Genomic DNA, 21,322 nt, shown 5'->3' with positions numbered 1-21,322 from the left:
ACCAAGGGGAACAGTGGAAAGTCCAGGTAGTCAGGAGCCCTTGAAAGTCTCGAGGGTGGTGGGCTTGGTTGGGATGTGGATAGATAGATAGATAGATAGATAAAGGTGTATACATATATACACATGTACCATGGTATGTGTGTATATATATATATACACCTGATATATGTTATACCTGATATATGCTACATACATGCATACATATACATATATACACACACATACATATATATACCTGATGGTTTTATATATATAGGGGTGTGTGTGTGCGTGTGTGTGTGTGTATATATATACATATACGTATCAGTTAGTCCTTGCTGGATAACAAACCACCCCAGAACTTACTGGCTTAATGCATTAACCATTTATGATTTATCTAGGCTTTTGCAATCAGATGCTGGGTTGGCTGGAAGCTGGCTGGTATAGTGTGGCCATGCAGCAGGTGAGTCTAGGCTTAGTCACATAGTGATTGCAGGGGTTCAGGAACGCAAACAAAAACATGCAAGATCTTATAAGGTCTTTACTTGGAACTGACATACTGTCACTTCTGCCAAACTCTTTTGGTCAAACAACTCTCAAAGCCAAGCCTCACTTGAAAGAGTTTGGGAAAAAGTTCTGATTCTTTTGCTTGTTTGTTTTAGAGACAGGGTCTTGCTCTGTCACCCAGACTGGAGTACAGGGGCGTAATCATAGCTCACTACAGCCTCGAACTCCTGGGCTCAAGCAGTCCTCCCAGCTTAGCCTCCCGAGTAGCTGGGACTACAGATGTAAGCCACAGCACCTGGCAAAGTTCTGCTTCTTGATAAGAGGTGTTACTAAGTCACATTGTAAAGGGAGGGGTGGAGAATTGCAGCCATTTTTGCAATCAATCTAACACAACACCCACTTGTGAAAGACGGAAACCTGAGTGACAACCTGAGTCCTTCCTCCCACTTCTCCGACATCCGCTACCTCACCAAGCCAATTTGATTTTCACCCCCCAAAACGCCATTCAACTTTTCCCATTACCACCACCCCAGTCCAAGGAGCCCTAAATAGCCTGTCTAGCTGGTCTACTCACATTTGCCCTAGCTGTGCTCTACTATCTTGGCCACACAGCAGCCTGCAGGACTTCTTCAAAGTACAAGCCAGGTCCCATCATTCCTCCCTGCCCATACCCTTCAAAGACTCTGTGTTAGTCCATTCACAGTTGCAAGCAGAAGAAACAGGTTCTGACTATGGCCAAAAAAAAAAAAAAAAAAAAAAAAAAAAAATCTAATGGAGGTTATTGATTAGCTCACAGAATATCTTGAAAACTGGACCCAGAAATCACACAGGCACCAAAAGTAACAGCTGGATAACCAAGACCACTATGCAAACCATGCTGCTGGAACATCTGGGGGACACCGTGGCCATCATCACCATGTAGCCAGGCCCCAGGATGCTGCTGTTGCCAACACCACCAGGGTGAATAGCTCACTGTCCTTGCCTTCTTGCATCACTCACTACAGGCTCAAAGAGCTGGGTGGAAGCATCTGATTGGCTAAGCCTCTAGTTTTCATTTCATTTCTGTGCTGACTCGGTCAGTGGAGGATTCCTAGGAATTCCTAGGATGAGGAAAGATGCTGGACATTCAGTTGTTCTCAACCTTTACTGCATTTAGCAGGCTCCCAAAGCCACTGGGGGCTGGGTGGGTATCCTACTTGACACGTGGCATCCCTGCTGTAATAAAGGTTCTTTAAGTTAAAAGTCCCAAACCCCTTATGGTGTAAGTGATAAGGTGGTGGGGATGGGACCTTTGCTTTTTGCAAAGCTGTAAAGAGAAGAAAGTTAGTCTGGGCCCCTGGAGGAAAAGACATAAATCATAAGTGAAGAGCATGGCTGAATCCCTGCGTCATCAGGGAGAAACGAGAGGAAGCAAATGTGTAAGAAATATTCCCCTGGGCCTGGGAAGGGGAGCCAACAGAGGATCCCAGCTGCAGGAGGTCAGGCCTCAGGACCCCTTAAAACTTCATAGACTGTCCCAGCCACTGTGAAAACTCTTGGCTGTATCTATTCTTACCCGGGAAAGAGGAGGAGAGAGGCTGGCTGGGCTCAGCAGCAAACTGATAGGGGACTGAAATGGACACTGTGGGTGCCTCGCCCAGACCTCTTTGCAGGATAGGGTGCATCTGCAGCTGCTGTGCCTGTTGGGTCACAGGGGCCTTCTCTCTTCTCTAGGGAATTGCCCTTTGCCCAGTGGGAGTCACGCCCACTCCAACAGCCTGCAGCCTGTGGATGACTGACATGTAAGCCCTGCTGCCTTGCCACCAAGTGAATCTTATCTGAGGTGCCGCAATCCAGTGTCCTTGTGGGGTCAGCCAAGGCTAGACACATGTCTGTCCAGCAGTGGGGGTGACAGCGGCGTTTCCTACCATGCTGTGAGGGCGAGGGCAAGGGAAGCAGCTGGCAGGCTCCCAGGGCCTCCCTTCTCTCAGCCCCCAGCCACCCACCCAAGCCCAGAATTGGCCTCACACCTGCCCTGGATTCCACTTCTTCCCTGATCTCAGGAGCCAGAGAAAAGATGTCCCAGGCCCGTTGACTCTCTTTCGTCCTCTCGTGGGCCCGCTGAGAATGGTGGTGATTCCCATAGAGTTTTTCCCTAGGCTGCTTGTTTTTTCCAAAAGTGGCCCACTGGGACTTAGGAAAGGTGGGAGAAGGGATCAGGGTGATAATTCATAGCAGGCGAGATTGAAGGTCGTTTCCCAAGCAAAGGGTTTGATGGCTTTTTTTTTTTTTTGAGAGATCGTCTTGCCCTGTTGCCCAGGTTGGGGTGCAGCGGTGCAATCATGGCTCGTTGCAGCCTCAGACTCCTGGGCTCAAGCGATTCTTTCAAGTGGCTGGGACCAGAGGTGCATGCCACCACGCCCAGCTAATTTTTAAATTTTTTGCAGAGACAGGGTCTCCCTGGGTTTGGTGGTTTTAATGGGGGGATGTTTGGTAGTCTTCCTTAGGAAGCCTTGGCAACATGAAGGCTAGGCCAGGAAGCTGGTCTGAAGGGGCTGCTTGATGCTGTGAGTGATTTCTGTGGCCTTGAGCCAGTTACCATGTCTTTGTCAAGTAGAGAGAATCAGACGAGCTCCTGTAGCCTGAAGGTAATGGGTGAACTTAAAGTGTAATTACACATTCGAGAGATCTTCACCATCTCAAATCACACTGATCTTGCTGCCTATTAAATTTCCACCGGACTTCTCATTTTAGCTATGCAATCTTGTATTTGACTGTCTATTTTCTTTCTTGTATATATTCCAGCCCCTTCCTACAGGTCTTTCTGCTTCCACACTGCACATTACAACCAGAACTCACTCAACACCGTTTGGCTATGACACTAAAAAGCTTTCAAGAGTTTCCCACTGCACTTACAGTAAAGTCCAAATTATGTTCCATGGCCCCCAGACCTGCACGGGCCAGGTGTCATGGCTCATGCCTGTAATCCCAGCACTTTGGGAGGCCAAGGTGGGTGGATCATTTGAAGTCAGGAGTGCAAGACCAGCCTGGCCAACATAGTGAAACCCCGTCTCTACTAAAAACACAAAAATTAGCTGGGCGTGGTGGTGCACCTGTAATCTCAGCTACTCCGGAGGCTGAGGCAGGAGAATTGCTTGAGCCTGGGAGGCAGAGGTTGTGGTGCACCGAGATCAAGCCACTGCACTCCAGTCTGGGTGACAGAGTGAGACCCTGTCACAAACAAACAAACAAACAAATGAACGAACAAACAAACAAACAACCCTGCATGATCTGGGCCCTGCCTGTTTCTCCAGCCTCACACCATACTGCTCTCCCTCCTGCCCACTCTGTTCCCACACCTTCTTTCAGTTCCTTGACAAGCTTAGCACTTTTCTATCTCAAATTGTTTGTACTTTCTATTTCCTCTGCCTGGAACATCCTTTTTTCACGTGTGTGTGTGTGTGTGTGTGTGTGTTGCTAGCTCCTTTTCAGTTCTTTCCATTTCATTCTAATTATTATTTCATTAAAAGGCCTGTCATTTTCCCCTCAGTTTGTTTATTTCTTCATAGTGATTACCATAATCTTAGATTATCTTGTTTGTATATTAACTTTCCCCTGTAGAATGTTTCCTCCCACACACAAGGGGCATTATTCACTGTTGTAATTCTGAATTATTACCTATTACTTATTCAGTAATAGGTCTGAAATAGTACCTACTACTCTTCTGACTGCTATGAATTAGGAATGTTTGCCTGCAAGTAGCAAAAACATCTGATAAATAGTGGACTTAACAAATAAGGGTTTATTTTTGCCACCTAAGAAGAAATCCAAATGTAGGCAATTTTTGGTATTGTTTTAGTGACTCAACAATGTCCTTGGGCACCCAGGCTCTTTCTATATTTCTGCTCCATTATTCTTTGAGTGTTGATGTTTCACTCCACATCTGTTACCTCATGGTCACAAGATGGCTACCGCAGATTCAGGGCTCACATCCACAGGTAAGACTGAAAGAAGCAAGGAAGGATGGTGCCAACCATGTCTCCTTCTATGGGAGCAAAAGTTTTCCCAGAAATCTCTGAGCAGATTTCCCCTCATATCTTGTTACCCAGGACTGGGTAAGTGGTTTTAGCTTTAAGGGAGGTTAGAAAAACAGAGAACATGTGATGCTTAAGTTTGTGTCTGTCTGGCCTGCCTTCCTTCCTTCCTTCCTTCCTTCCTTCCTTCCTTCCTTCCTTCCTTCCTTCCTTCCTTCCTTCCTTCTCTCTCTCTCTCTCTCTCTCTCTTTCTCTCTCTGTCTTTCTTTCATGGAGTCTTGCTCTGTCATCCAGGCTGGAGTGCAGTGGGGCGATCTCAGCTCACTGCAACCTCTACTTCCCCAGTTCAAGTGATTCTCCTGCCTCAGCCTCTCGAGTAGCTGGGACTACAGGTGCATGCCACCCCGTCTTGCTAATTTTTTGTGTTTTTAGTAGAGACAGGGTTTCACCGTGTTGGCCAGGCTGGTCTCAAACTCCTGACCTCAAGTGATCCGCCTGCCTCAGCCTCCCAAAATGCTGGGATTACAGGCGTGAGCCACCATGCCTGGCCTTGTGTGTATTCTTGACTGGGCCATGAGGTGCCCAGATATTTGATAAAACATTGTTCTGGGTATTTCTGTGAGAGTGTTTTTGGATGAGATTAACACTTAAATTGTTAGATCAAGTAAAGCAGATTGCTTTCCCTAACGTGAGCCCTCCTCCAATCAATTGAAAGCCTAAATCGAACAAAAAGGCTGACCCTCTCTGGGGCAAGAAAGAATTCCTCCTGCCTGATTGCTTTCAAATTGGGTCATCAGCTTTTTTTTTTTTTTTTTTTGCCTTTGGACGTGAACGGAAACATCAGCTCTTCCTGGGCCTTGAAACTGCTGGTCTTTGAATGAGAATTACACTATTGGTTCTCCTGCTTCTCAGGGCTTCAGAATGAAAGCCCGTTCTTGGGCAAGAACGAAACCATCAGCTCTCCTGGGTCTCTAGTTTGCCAACTCACTCTGCAGATCTTGGGACTTGCTTACATATAGGAGATATACATGTATATATGTATATGTATATCTCCTATTGTTTCTGTTGCCCTGTAGAACTCTAATACTCAATAGTATTCTCATGATTGGTTCAAATCAGTGCTGGCCAATAGAAATATAATGTGAGCCATGTGTGTAATTGAAAATTTTCCAGTAGCCATATTAAAAACTTAAAAAGATAGAGATGAAATTACTTTTAATAGTGTATTTTAGGCTGGGCGTGGTGGCTCACACCTATAATCCCAGAACTTTGGGAGGCCGAGGTGGGCAGATGACCTAAGGTCAGGAGTTCGAGACCAGTCTGGCCAACATGGCGAAATCCTGTCTCTACTTAAAATACAAAAATTAGCTGAGTGTGGTGGTGCATGTCTGTAATCCCAGCTACTCAGGAGGCTGAGGCAGGAGAACCACTTGAACCTGGAAGGCAGAGGTTGTAGTGAGCTGAGATCATGCCACTGCACTCCAGCCTGGGCAACAGAGTGAGACTGTCTCAAAAAAGAAAAAAATTACATTACATAGGGCTGGATATATAAGTACTTTAAACAAAGTTGGAGGACTGTTAGTCAGAATATTGGGCATGAAATTAAGAGATGACACCCAGATGTTCAATATGTATTTGTTGATTGAATAAACACAAATTATTCCACAATTGTCAATATCCCTAGATAATGAAAACTTCCTTTCTTCCTGTCTTCCTCATTTTGCCCAATGTAACAAAGGTAAGATTAACACACACACACACACACACACACACACACACACACAGTTGGTCAAGATGGACTGAATTTATACTCCTACTTGAAACAACTAAAAACCTTGAAAAATGTATAGAACAATGACTTTAAAGACATTGGACATTAGATACTGAAGGACAGTGATCCCAGAGAGATGGGAAAAAAATGAGTGAGCCCTACAATTGCCCCACCCTACTGCCTGGAGAGAATCTCCAGGCCATAATGCAGGGCAGTACAACCTGCCCAAAAACCTTAAAAGCAAGATCTGGAAGTATAAAACTGTTCCTGAGTAATCTAACCACATCTTAGAAAAAACTCAAGAAATTTCTGGACATGCGAAAATCAGAAAAACATTATTCACAAGAGGGAAAAATCAACTAAAACCAATACAGTAAAACACAGATAATGGAATTAGTAGACAAAGACATTAAAACCATTATTGTGACTACATTTCATATGTTCAAGAAGATAGAGGAAAGATCAAACATGACAATTAGAAACATAAAATCTTAAGAAGATTCAAACCAAACTTCTAAGGATGAGCATTATAATGTCTGAGATGAAAAATACACTTGAGAGGATTAATGGAAGATTAGATATTACTGGAGAAAATATTAGTAAACTTGAAGACATAGAAATAGAAACTATCCAAAATAAAATGCACAGAGGGAAAAAAAAAGGCTGAAAATAAATGAGCAGGTCATGAGTGAACTGTGGATGACTTTAATCAAACATGTGTATAATTGGAATCTCCAAAGATGACTAAGAAGAGGAGATTGAAAAGATATTTGAAGCAATAGTAGCCAGAATGTTTCCAAATATAATGAAAATTATAAACGCAGAGATCCAAAAACCAGAATAAACCCAAGCACAAAAGCTACGAATAAAACTATATCAAATTGCACTATAATTAAATGTTTAAAAGCCATGATAAAGAGAAAATCTTAAAAGTAGCCAGGAGGGGAAAACAAACAAATAAGCAAACAACAACACATAATGTATGGAGAAACACGACAGCAGATTTTTTGTTGGAAACAATGCAAGCTAAAAGACAGTGGATTAACATCTTTACTGAAATAAATAAATCTGTCAATCTAGAATTCTTCACTGTGTAAACACATTTTTGGAAACTAAACAAAAAATAAAAACATTTTTTCAGGCATACAGAAGTTGAAAGATTCATCACCCTCAGATCTGCACTGTAAGAAATGTTGGCCAGGTGCAGTGGCTCACGCCTGTAATCCCAGCACTGTGGGAGGCTGAGGTGCGCAGATCACAAAGTCAGGAGTTCAAGACCAGCCTGATCAACATGGTGAAACCCCATCTCTACTAAAAAATATAAAAATTAGCTGGGCGTGCTGGCAAGTGCCTGTAATCCCAGCTACTTGGGAGGCTAAGGCAGGAGAATTGCTTGAACCTGGGAGGTGGAGGTTGCAGTGAGCCGAGATCATGCTGCTGCACTCCAGCCTGGGCAATAGAGTGAGACTCTGTCTCAAAATTAAATAAATAAATAAATGAAACATTAAGGGAAGTCCTTCAGGCAGAAGGAAAATTGTGCCAGCTAGAAATGTTGATCTACACAAAGGTATGAAGGGCTCTGGAAACAGTAACTTCTTGGAAAAGTGTAAAGACTTTAAAAAGTATGATTTAAAAATTGTTTAAAGGAAAAATTTTTCTTTAAATAGTAATTGACTGCCTAAAGCAAAATGAATAACTATTGTGGAATTCATAACATATCTAGAACTAAATGCATAACATTACATAGCATTGCATTTCATAACATTGCATTGCATCTTCTAAAACATTGAAAAGAAGGGACTGCTTCCTAACTAATTCTATGAGGACATATTATTATTATTATTATTACTTTTTGAGACAGGGTCTTGCTCTGTCACCCAGGCTGGAGTGCAATGGTGTGATCTTGGCTCACTGCAACCTCTGCTTCCCAGGCTCAAGCAATCCTCCCACCTCAGCCTCCCAAGTAGCTAGGACTATAGAAGCATGCCACCACATCTGGCTAATTTTTCGTATGTTTTTGTAGAGATGGGGTTTTGCCATGTTGCCTAGGCTGGTCTTGAACTCCTGAGCTCAAGTAATATGTCTGCCTTAGCCCCTCAAAGTGCTGGATTACAGGCGTGAGCCAACGTGCCTGGGCAAGACCAGTGTTATTACTCTGTTGTTAAAATGAGAAATTGATATTACAAGGAAAGAAACCTACAGACCAATGTTCTCCTGATTGTGGATGTAAAATTCTTATTATAGTTTTAGCAAAGCAAATCTAACAATATATAAAAAGAGTAATGTGGCTGGGCGAGGTGGCTCATGCCTGTAATCCCAGCACTTTGGGAGGCCCAGGTGGGCGAATCACGAGGTCAGGAGATTGAGACCGTTCTGGCTAATACAGTGAAATTCCGCCTCTACTAAAAATACAAAAAAATTAGCTGGGCGTGGTGTCTGGCGCCTGTAGTCCCAGCTACTCGTGAGGCTGAGGCAGGAGAATGGTGTGAACCCGGGAGGTGGAGCTTGCAGTGAGCCGAGGTCCCGCCACTGCACTCCAGCCTGGGCGACAGAGTGAGACTCCGTCTCAGAAAAAAAGAGTAATACATCATGACCAAATGGGATTTATCACAGGAATGCAACATTGCTCCTACATTGGAATAATTAACGTAGTTCACGACATAAATAGACTAAAAAAGAAAAAAGGATCATTTCTCAATAGGTGCAGAAAAATCATTTGACATAATTTCAAATCCATTTCTGGTAATACTCTCAGAAAACCAGGAAGAGAGGGGAAATTCTTCAACTTGATAAAGAGCATACATCTATGAAAAACCTTTAACTAATGTCATATTTAGTGGTGCATTCTCCTTCAGCTCAGGAGCAAGGCAAGAATGTGTGTTTATATTATTTCTACTTGAAATTGTATTGGAGTTGTATCCCATGCAAAAAGATAAGAAAAAAAAAAAAAAGGTCTTTGAGCTGAGTCGAGGTGGACCCTTTGAGCGCAGCCGTCCCACAGCCGCTGATTCCCCGCTTCGCCTCCCGTGGAAGCCCGGACCCGCTTCGCAGCTTTCTCCCTTTGTCTCATAACCATGTCCACCAACGAGAATGCTAATACACCAGCTGCCCGTCTTCACAGATTCAAGAACAAGGGAAAAGACAGTATAGAAATGAGGCATCGCAGAATAGAGGTCAATGTGGAGCTGAGGAAAGCTAAGAAGGATGACCAGATGCTGAAGAGGAGAAACGTAAGCTCATTTCCTGATGATGCTACTTCTCCGCTGCAGGAAAACCGCAACAACCAGGGTACTGTAAATTGGTCTGTTGATGACATTGTCAAAGGCATAAATAGCAGCAATGTGGAAAATCAGCTCCAAGCTACTCAAGCTGCCAGGAAACTACTTTCTAGAGAAAAACAGCCCCCCATAGACAACATAATCCGGGCTGGTTTGATTCCAAAATTTGTGTCCTTCTTGGGCAGAACTGATTGTAGTCCCATTCAGTTTGAGTCTGCTTGGGCACTCACAAACATTGCTTCTGGGACATCAGAACAGACCAAGGCTGTGGTAGATGGAGGTGCCATCCCAGCATTCATCTCTCTGTTGGCATCTCCCCATGCTCACATCAGTGAACAAGCCGTCTGGGCTCTAGGAAACATTGCAGGTGACGGCTCAGTGTTCCGAGACTTGGTTATTAAGTATGGTGCAGTTGACCCACTGTTGGCTCTCCTTGCGGTTCCTGATATGTCATCTTTAGCATGTGGCTACTTACGTAATCTTACCTGGACACTTTCAAATCTTTGCCGCAACAAGAATCCTGCACCCCCGATAGATGCTGTTGAGCAGATTCTTCCTACCTTAGTTCGGCTCCTGCATCATGATGACCCAGAAGTATTAGCAGATACCTGCTGGGCTATTTCCTACCTTACTGACGGTCCGAATGAACGAATTGACATGGTCGTGAAAACAGGAGTTGTGCCCCAACTTGTGAAGCTTCTAGGAGCTTCTGAATTGCCGATTGTGACTCCTGCCCTAAGAGCCATAGGGAATATTGTCACTGGTACAGATGAACAGACTCAGGTTGTAATTGATGCAGGAGCACTCGCTGTCTTTCCCAGCCTGCTCACCAACCCCAAAACTAACATTCAGAAGGAAGCTACATGGACAATGTCAAACATCACAGCTGGCCGTCAGGACCAGATACAGCAAGTTGTGAATCATGGATTAGTCCCATTCCTTGTCAGTGTTCTTTCTAAGGCAGATTTTAAGACACAAAAGGAGGCTGTATGGGCCGTGACCAACTATACTAGTGGTGGAACAGTTGAGCAGATTGTGTACCTCGTTCACTGTGGCATAATAGAACCGTTGATGAACCTCTTAACTGCAAAAGATACCAAGATTATTCTGGTTATCCTGGATGCCATTTCAAATATCTTTCAGGCTGCTGAGAAACTAGGTGAAACTGAGAAACTTAGTATAATGATTGAAGAATGTGGAGGCTTAGACAAAATTGAAGCTCTACAAAACCATGAAAATGAGTCTGTGTATAAGGCTTCGTTAAGCTTAATTGAGAAGTATTTCTCTGTAGAGGAAGAGGAAGATCAAAACGTTGTGCCGGAAACTACCTCTGAAGGCTACACCTTCCAAGTTCAGGACGGGGCTCCTGGGACCTTTACCTTTTAGATCACGTAGCTGAGGCATACATTTGTTGTGTACCATGGTATTTTGTCTTATTGTTTCTTTACTAAGAACTCTTTTTAAATGTGGTTTGTTATTGTAGCACTTTTTACACTGAAACTATACTTGAACAGTTCCAACTGTACATACTGTATGAAGCTTGTCCTCTGACTAGGTTTCTTATTTCTATGTGGAATTTCATATCTTGCAGCATCCTGTAAATAAACATTAAAGTCCACCCTTTTCTTTAAAAAAAAAAAAAAAAAAAGACATCCACATTGAGTAGAAAGAAGTAAGACTATCTTTATTTGCAGATGATAAAGTCATCAAGTCATCTGATTGTCTACCTAGAAAATCTTATGAAATCTACAAAAAGCTACTAGAATTAATAAGTGGTTTAGCAAGGTTGTAAGATACGAGATCAAAATACAAACATCAATTCATTTTATTTTATTTATTTATTTTTTTGAGATGGAGTCTCGCTCTGTCACCCACGCTGGAGTGCAGTAGCGGGATCTCGGCTCACTGCAAGTTTCGCCTCCCAGGTTCATGCCATTCTCCTGCCTCAGCCTCCCGAGTAGCTGGGAGTACAGGTGCCTGCCACCACGACCGGATAATTTTTTGCATTTTTAGTAGGGACAGGGTTTCACCATGTTAGCCAGGATTGTCTCGATCTCCTGACCTTGTGATCCACCCACCTGCCTCCCAAAGTGCTGGGATTATAGGCGTGAGCCACCGTGCCCGGCACAAACATCTATTTATTTCCATATACTAGCAAGGAGTAATAGGAAATTGAAATGAAGCAAAACCATTTACAACAGCATGAGATACATAAAATACTTAAGCTAAATCTGACAAAAGATGTGCAAGACATTACAATGAAAATTACTGATAGAAATTAAAGAAGATCTAAATAAAAGGAGAGACATACTGTGTTCATGGATAGCAAGACTCAATATTACAAAATATCATTCCTCTCCAAATTGATCTGTAGATTCAATGCAATTTTAATCAAAATCCCAGCAGTCTTTTTTGGTAGAAATGTATAAGCTGCTTCTAAAATTAACATAGAAGTGCAAAGGATTTGTAATAGCTAAAACCAGTTTGTAAAAGAAGAGTAAAGTTGGATTTACACTACTTGACTTTAAGACTTAGAAACTGACATTAATCAAGACAGTGTGAAATTGGCATCAAGAAAGAAAAACGGAACAATGAAACAGAGTACAGAAATAGACCTTCTCATACATGGCCGATTGATTTTTGACAATGGTGCAAAGGCAATTCACTGGAGAAAGGGTAGTTTCTGTTTTAACAAAGTGCATCAACATTTGTTTATCCATGTACAGAAAAATTAACTTTTTTTTTTTTTTTTGAGACAGAGTCTCGCTCTGTCGCCCAGGCTGGAGTGCAGTGGCAGTGATATCAGCTCACTGCAAGCTCCGCCTCCCGGGTTCACGCCATTCTCCTGCCTCAGTCTCCTTAGTAACTGGGACTACGGGCACCCGCCACCATGCCTGGCTAAATTTTTGTATTTTTAGTAGAGATGGGGTTTCACCGTGGTCTTGATCTCCTGACCTCATGATCTGCCTGCCTCGGCCTCCCAAAGTGCTGGGATTACAGGCGTGAGCCACCACACCCTGCCGAAAAATGAACTTTTTATCGATATTTGGCACCGTATAAAAATAAACTCAAAAGCGATCATAGACCTAAAACTATAAAACTTTAAAAATAAAACACAGGGGAAAATATTGTGATCTTGTTTCTGTTCTCTTTTTTTTGAGTCAGAGTCTCACTCTGCCACCGGGTCCAAGTGATTCTGGAGCCTCCTGCCTGGCGAATAGCTGGAATTATAGGTGCCTGCTACCATGCCCGGCTAATTTTTGTATTTTTAGTAGAGACATGATCGGCCCATCTCGGCCTCCCAAAGTGCTAGGATTACAGGTGTGAGCCACCGTACCCAGCCATAACTCCTGTTCTTTGAAAGGCACTTTTGAGAGAACAAAAAGACAAGCCACAGACTGGAAGAAGAATATTTGCAAATTAAATAACTGATAAAAGATGTATATTTAGAATTTTTTTAAAAAAGCCTCTTAAAACTCAATATTAAGAAAACCAATAACTTAAACAAAAATGGGAAAAGGTTCTTCACCAAAGAAGAGATACACATGGCAAATAAGTTCACACAAAGATGTTCAACACTCAACATTACTCAACATTGCATAGGGAATGCAAATTAAACCACAATGGAATAGTACTATAAACCTCTTCCCTTTTTTTATTTTTATTTTTTTTTTGAGACAGAGTCTTGCTCTGTCACCCAGGCTGGAGTGCAGTTGCGTGATCTCGGCTCACTGCAACCTCTGCCTCCCTGGTTCAAGTGATTCTACTGCCTCAGCCTCCTGAGTAGCTGGGATTACAGGCATGCACTACCACGCCTGGCTAATTTTTATGTTTTTAGTAAAGACGGGGTTTCACCATGTTGGTCAGGCTGATCTTGAACTCCTGACCTCAGGTGATCCACCCACATCAGCCTCCCAAAGTGTTGGGATTACAGGTGTGAGCCACTGTACCCAGTCCTTCTTCCCTTTGTGTTAGAAAGATCTGATGTCACCACCTGAACTTATTTCCTGGGGCTGCTGTAGCAAATTATTACAATAATTTAAACAATATAATAAACAATAGGCTTAAAACAATAGAAAAGTCTTCTCTCATTTCTGGAGGCCAGAGGTCTTGAATCATTGTGTCAGCAGGGTTGCTTCCTTCTGGAAGCTCTGAAGAAGAATCAGTTCCATGCCTCTTTCTTGGCTTCTGGTGGCTGCCAGTGATGCTTGGCATTCTTGGCCTTGTAGACACATCACCAGTCTCTGCCTCTGTCATCACTTGACATCCACCCTGAACATTTCTGTGTCTTTGTGTCCAAATTTCTCTCTTATAAGGATAGTATGGGATTAGGCCCACCCTAATCTAGTATGATTTCATCCTAGCTTGATTATATCTGTAAAAACTACTGTTTTCAAATAAAGTCACATTCTCCGGTACTAGGGGTTTGGAATTCAATTTATCTTTTGGGGGGACACAGTTTAACTCACAACACAACCTTAACCAGTAATCGAACTTGCCATCATTTATAGTCAGATGACTGAACATTATGAGCTTCCTGATGTGATACAACCTGATGTCATAGTGCCACCTTTGTATTCTTGCCAAAAATGTTTAACCCATATCTAATAAAACTGTTTGAATGAACTTCCAGGTTACAGAGAATACATGGGGTAGAGGAGTAAGTTAAATGACACCATGATAAAGCAATTTGAGAATTCCAGAGTAGGGAGAATATTCTACAAGACAACTAGTGTGCCGTCCTCAAAAAGTGTATCAAAAAGTGTATGTCAAGCCGGAGGTGGTAGTGCCTGTAGTCCCAGCTGCTTGGAAGGCTGAGGTGGAAGAATTGCTTGAGCCCAGGAGTCGGATGCTGTAGTAAGCTATAATCAAGGTCTCTCTCTGTGTTGTGCCACTGCACTCCAGCTTTATCAACATAGTGACCTCGTCTCTCTATATATATACAAAAAGTCAATGTAGTGTCACAGGTTAAAAAATAGGTGATATGCCTGTGTGTGATCAGCACTGTTCAACAGAAATAAAGTGAACCACAAATGTGAGTCACATACAGTATGTAATTTTTAATTTTCTAGTAGTCACATTAAAAAAGTAAAGGCCAGGTGTGGTGGCTCACACTTGTAATCCCAACATTTTGGGAGGCTGAGGTGGGTGGATCACCTGAGGTCAGGCGTTCGAGGCCAGCCTGACCAACGTGGAGAAACCCTGTCTGTACTAAAAATACAAAATTAGCCAAGTGTGGTGGTGCATGCCTGTAATCCCAGCTACTTGGGAGGCTGAGGCAGGAGAATCGCTTGAACCTGGGAGGCAGAGGTTGTGGTGAGCCCAGATCTCGCCATTGTACTCCAGCCTGGGCAACAAGAGTGAAACTCCGTCTCAAAGAAAAAAAAAAAAGTAAAAAGAAACTGGTTAAATTAGTTTTAATAATTGTTACTAATTTATTAATATTAAATTATAATAAATAATTAACCTAATGTAATAGTTTTCTATTACTGCTGTCACAAACTTAAAACAATGGTAATTTATTATCTTACAGTGCTACATAGGTCAGAAGTCTGATACAGGTCTCATCAGACTAAAACCAAAGCGTGGTAGGCTGTGTTCTTTTCTGGAGGTTCTGGGAGAGAATCAATTTTTTGCTCATTTGGGTTGTTGGCAGAATTTACTACCTTGCTGAGGTCCTTGTTTTCTTGCTAGCTATACGCTGAGGGATGTTCTTAGCTTCCAGAGGCTGCTGCATTTCTTGGCTTGTGGTTTTCTTTCTTCATCTTTGAAGCCAGCAATGGCAGGTCAAATACTTCTCAGGTTGCATCTCCCCGATACAGTTGGGAAAGGTTCCTTGCTTTTAAGAACTCATGCAATTAGATTGGATCCACCTAGATAATTCAGGATAATCTCCCTATAGTAAAATCCTTAAACTTAGTCAAGGTGCAAAGTCTATTTTACTCCGTAGAGTAATATATTCACAGGTTCTAGGGATTAGGGCATGGACATCTTTGGGGTGGATTATTCTGCCTTACCCTCAATATATATAAAAAAAAAATTCAGTTCTCTACGTAAGCCATAAAAAATTTATTAATGAGATATTTTACATTACTTTTTGTGAATGCTAGTTCTTTGAAATTCATTGTGGGTTTTACACTTACAGCACATCTCAATTTGGATCAGGCACATTTCAAGTTCTTAATAGCCACTAACCACTTGTGGCTTCTGTATTGAATGGTCCAGTCCTAGATTAAAGGATACTAAAGAGACAGAAACCAGATACAAACAATAATTAGATTTTGGTTTAAGAAAATACAAATCAAAACAATGTAGCTACTATAAGACATTTTGGAAACAACTGGGGATATTTGTATGTAGATTTAAATAATCAGCACCACTTACTGTTAATTATTTTAGGTGTGATATTGGCCTTGGGGGTGATGTAGGAGGACGACGAGAGTTTTAGGAGATGTACATTGCTGTGATCACCCCACAGATGTGGGATAGATCTTCCCTAACCCACGTGAAATTTGGTTTGGATGTTGAGACAGATGATGCTATCTGCACACCAAGAAGGCATGAAAAGATTTGTGACTCATGTAATGAGCCATTCTGGGGAGAGTACAACAGGTTCCAAAACAGGCCCCAAAGTAGCTTGAGAATGCAGAGAGGGGCAACTGGCCTGGCTTTGTGTTTGGAAGTGAGGCTGGGGTGAGGGTCCCTACCCATCGACTGGGTTTGCAAGGGTGAAACTATCTGCCAGCACAAAGGGAGGGAACAGCTGGGCTTTTTTACTGGTTTGTCCAGATACAGGGCAAGAGGGGAAAAGGGAGGGATGGGGCTTGACAGCTGTCAGCAGTCAATCATCAAAAACAGAGTCACACTTGGCCAGGTGCGGTGGTTCACGCCTATCATCCCAGCACTTTGGGAGGCTGGGGTGGGAGGATCACCTGAGGTTGGGAGTTCGAGACCAGCCTGGCCAACATGGAGAAATCCCGTCTCTACTAAAAATACAAAATTAGCCGGACTTGGTGGCATATGCCTGCAATCCCAGCTACTTGGGAGGCTGTGGCGGGAGAACCACTTGAAGCCGGGAGGCAAGGTTGCGGTGAGCCGAGATCATGCCATTGCACTCCAGCCTGGGCAACAAGAGGGAAACTCCATCTCAAAAGAAAGAAAGAAAAAAAAATGGAGTCAGACTCATTACAGTTCACTCTGATGCTCGACTGCTGACTGAAATGTGCCATATTTCATTTGATTGCATTTGAACTTGTTTAAGCAAACCATTATGGCGCCCTCCGAGGCCTTGAGTCTGAGGCCAATAAAGGAGGTGAAAGTTCTGTTAAACATCTTTTTCAAGAGCCCAGTATTCATTGTCAAAATTAATAATGTTTGTGCTTCAAAAGACACCAGAAGCAAGACACAGCCCATAGAATAAGAAAAAAAATTTTTGCAATTCATGTATCCGATGATGGACTTGTCTCTAGAATATATAAAGAACTTTTTACAGTTCAATAATAAAAAAAAATAGCCCAATCAAGAATGGGTACTATTAGCAGAGCAAAAAGAAAACTGACAGAATGGTAGAAAATATTTGTAAATCATGTGTGATAAGGTTGTAATATCCTGAATATATAAAGAACACCTACAACCCAACAACAAAAAGACAAACAACCCAATTTAAAAAATGGGCAAAGGGCTGGGCGCAAAGGCTCATGCCTGTAATCCCAGCACTTTGGGAAGCTGAGGTGAGTGGATCACTTGAGGTTAGGAGTTCGAGACCAGCCTGATCAACATGGTGAAACCTCGTATCTACTAAAAATACAAAAATTAGCTGGTTGTCATGGCAGGCACCTGTAATCCCAGCTCAAGGAGAATAACTTGAACCCAGGAGGCGGAGGTTGCAGTGAGGCAAGATTTTGCCACTGCACTCCAGCCTGGGCGTCAGAACGAGACCTTGTCTCAAAAAAAAAAAAAAAAAAAAAAAAAAAAAAAAAGTATTATGGTAATTCACTGTGCTGCACCATTCATTCTTTCCAGGTTCACAAACAGGCTATTAAATGGAGAAACAGTGTGGATAATCACATCTTTTCTGAATAAATCTTGTATAATGAGTTTCAGTCCTTGAAGGCCCTGCTTTAATTTATTTTGGGCCACATTAACTATTTTAAATGAAGAGGAAGAGGTAGGTCCGTGGGGTTCCATTTTGTCAATCCAATTGTTAAGTGCCAAAGACTTAAATGAATTTTAATGTATTAGTCATTGGATCAGAGAGTCCATGCCCACTATAGGACATTTTAGAATAATGGGTGCTATGACTACAGGGAATTTAGGCAAGGCAATAGTACAGATGGTTAAGGCAAGGCATACCTGTTTCTCCTGTTATGTTTAGTAACTTCCCTAAGATTACAAAGGGTACCTTGTCTTAATTTAGTGGGATTGCTGGTATAACTGTAATTTGAGCCCTAGGATTAAGAAAATGACATTTTGCCAATTGGTATGTTTCAGCAGATGTAGAACTTAATTCAAAACTCATGTTGCAGAGGCACAAAAGTCATTCAGCACCCTTTCATGTTTTTGTTGTATAAATTCTTTCAGTAAATTTTGGATTCCCGGCTGGGCGCGGTGGCTCACGCCTGTAATCCCAGCACTTTGGGAGGCCGAGGTGGGTGGATCACCTGAGGCCAGGAGTTTGAGACCAGCCTGACCAACATGGCAAACCTCCATCTCTACTAAAAATATAAAAATTAGCTGGGCATAGTGGCTCTCGCCTGTAGTCCCAGCTACTTGGGAGGCTGAGGCAGGAGAATTGCTTGAACCCAGGAGGCAGAGGTTGCAGTGAGCCAAGATTGTGCCACTGCACTCCAGCCTGGGCAACAGAGCGAGACTCCATCTCAAAAAAAAAGAAAAGATTATTTTGGATTTCCACTTGGGTCATCCCAACTGTGGACCTCGGGTTTTTGTTTTCTTCCCCTGTATCCAGGTATCTGGAGGGAGGTGGTTACTTACTGTAGTTTGAGGCAGGTCCCCTCCACCTTTGCCATATTTATAAGCTTCATCCTTCAGAGAGTCTCACAAGCTTCATCCTTCAGAGGGACTTACGTTAGCATGGTCAGGGCGGGGCCTCCTCCAGGGCACTGGTTACCTTGTTGGCTAAGGGACACAGACTTCGCAGGGGCAGAAGAGCCCTGTTGCATGTTGATAAGTTGTGGCACTCAGCTGACCCCAGAGTCTTTGTTGTCCAATAGGACAACAGTTGTCCAATAGGGCCAGGGTATCCTCTAACCCCTTAGGAGAGGTTGAGATAAAGCATTCAGGCCTTTTTCACAGGAGTCTGTGCCATGGGTGTCATGGATGTCTTTTTCTTATAACCCTGGGGATCAGGGTCTTTGGTGTGAGAGAGGCACAGGTGGCAGAAGCAGCAGCAGGTGGCACTTGGAAAGCTATCGCCTTTTAGGGGTGTGGACCTCAGCAGGCCACATGGTGACAGCTCCTGCACCACATGAGTGACCATCATTGGGTGGAAATGTTGCACAAGGTGTTACTAGTTCCCCTGAGTGCTCTGTAGATTCAGGGCCAATGTCTGGTTAAAACTCACAACCAAAGGCCACACAGTAAGAGTTGCTCCCCTGAGCCTAGCATCAGCCACAGCTTATGCTGGAACCACACAATTCAGTGAGACACACAGATAGGGCCACGCCAAGGTCCATGACCCAGAGCCACGTTAAAGAGGGCTCCAGGCCGGGCGCGGTGGCTCAAGCCTGTAATCCCAGCACTTTGGGAGGCCGAGACGGGTGGATCACGAGGTCAGGAGATTGAGACCATCCTGGCTAACCCGGTGAAACCCCGTCTCTACTAAAAAATACAAAAAACTAGCCGGGCGAGGTGGTGGGCGCCTGTAGTCCCAGCTACTCGGGAGGCTGAGGCAGGAGAATGGCGTAAACCCGGGAGGCGGAGCTTGCAGTGAGCGAGCCGGCCACTGCACTCCAGCCTGGGTGACAGAGCGAGACTCCGTCTCAAAAAAAAAAAAAAAAAAAAAAAAAAAAAGAGGGCTCCAATCCCATACTTCTGTCCCTAAACACCAATTACTGAAACTTCCAGCTTGCTTTGGTAAAATCTGTAACAGACACTTAGAGGACTTGGCAAATGCAGCACAAAGCAGCACAGCTCCAAACACAAACGGACCAGCGGGCAGAGGACCAGAGGGCAGGTCGCCAGTAGGCAGCAGAGCCAGTTCACAAGCCAAAGTAAGGGAAGAGAGACCCCTGCTGTCACGGTCACTGCCCACACCCCCTGCTTCCTGTTGGGGTCCATTGTGCCTCTGGGGTCACCACATGTGTTGGGGTATCGAGGGGTGATGTGTCATGACATCTGCAATGGGCGTTTAAAAGTTGCATCCTTGGTCAGGCGCGGTGGCTCATGCCTGTAATCCCAGCACTTTAGGAAGTTGAGGTGGGTGGATCACCTGATGTCAGGAGTTTGAGACCAGCCTGGCCAACATGGTGAAACCCTGTCTCTACTAAAAATACAAAAATTAGGTGGGCATGGTGGTGGGTGCCTGTAATCCCAGCTACTCAGGAGGCTGAGGCAGGAGAATCACTTGAACCCGGGAGGCAGAGGTTGCAGTGAGCCGAGATTGCACCACTGCACTCCAGTCTGGGAGATAAATCGAGACTCTGTCTCAAAAAAAAAAAAAAAAAAAAAGTTGCATCCTTAAGGCTTTAGGCAGAGGAGGGATGAGGTTGAAGAGGGCCAGAGAAAACCCTCTCAGGCGGGGCAGTGGAGCAGAGGGGATAGAAGTAGGAGGCGCACAGGGAGAGAAGATGAGTTTGGCTAACCATCTTAATAGTCCAAAGAGATTGAGAAGCTCCCGCTCTGTGGTGGTGTGGGGGAAGGCAGTAGAGGAGAAGAGCTGAGAGCAAGACTCACTCATTCACAATTAGGAGCAGCACAGTGCCCACTGGCTCAACAAAAGGCCAGGCATGATGGCTCATGCCTGTAATCCAGCACTTTGGAAGGCTGAGGCAGGCCTTCCCAGTGCTGGGTGAGCCCAGGAGTTCCAAGACCAGCCTGGGCAAGATGGCAAGACCCTAACTCCACAAAAAATGTAAAAATTAGCTGGGGATGGTGGCTTGCCTGTAGTCCCAGCTACTCTAGAGGCTGAGGTGAGAGGATTGCTTGAGCCAGGAGATCGAGTCTATAGTGAGCTGAGATCATGCTACTGCAGTCCAGCCTGGGCAACAGAGTGAGACCTTGTCTCAAAAAAAAGAAAGAAAGAAAAAACCCACAAAAAAACCATGGCTCGGGGCCAGGCGTGGTGGCTCACACCTGTAATCCCAGCACTTTGGGAGGCTGAGGTGGGCGGATCATGAGGTCAGGTTTTCGAGACCAGCTTTACCAATATGGTGAAACCCCATCTCTACTAAAAATACAAAATTAGCTGGGCATGGTGGCAGGCGCCTGTAATCCCAGCTACTCAGGAGGCTGAGTCAGGAGAATTGCTTGAACCCAGGAGGCGGAGGTTGCAGTGAGCCGAAATCATGCCATTGCACTCCAGCCTGGGTGACAGAGTGAGACTCTGACTCAAAATAAAACAAAACAAAATATGGCTTGGATCTAAATTGTGTCCCACTGAATTGTGTGTCTTTGTTGCAGCATAAGCTATGACTGATGCCAAGCTCAGGGGAGCAACTCTTACCCTGTGGCCTTTGGTGTGGGTCTCAACCAGATTTCAGCCCCAGAACTATAGAGCACTCAGGGGAGGGAACTAATTACTGCTCAGACTACTTGAG

The 21,322-nt window shown here is 43.8% G+C and overlaps 1 pseudogene across 1 annotated transcript; it reads left to right on the top strand.

Moving 5' to 3' along the window:
• The first annotated feature begins 9,202 nt into the window (after window positions 1-9,202).
• LOC104674648 lies at window positions 9,203-11,176 on the top strand (annotated as a pseudogene). The gene has a single exon (XR_004052628.1). The product of XR_004052628.1 is annotated as an importin subunit alpha-1 pseudogene (transcript).
• Window positions 11,177-21,322: the final 10,146 nt, after the last annotated feature.

The sequence above is a fragment of the Rhinopithecus roxellana genome, chromosome 13 (assembly GCF_007565055.1).
Source record: "Rhinopithecus roxellana isolate Shanxi Qingling chromosome 13, ASM756505v1, whole genome shotgun sequence".
Taxonomy (NCBI): domain Eukaryota; kingdom Metazoa; phylum Chordata; class Mammalia; order Primates; family Cercopithecidae; genus Rhinopithecus; species Rhinopithecus roxellana.
Note: the sequence above shows the minus strand (reverse complement) of the source record. Positions and strands in the feature narration are given on the sequence as shown.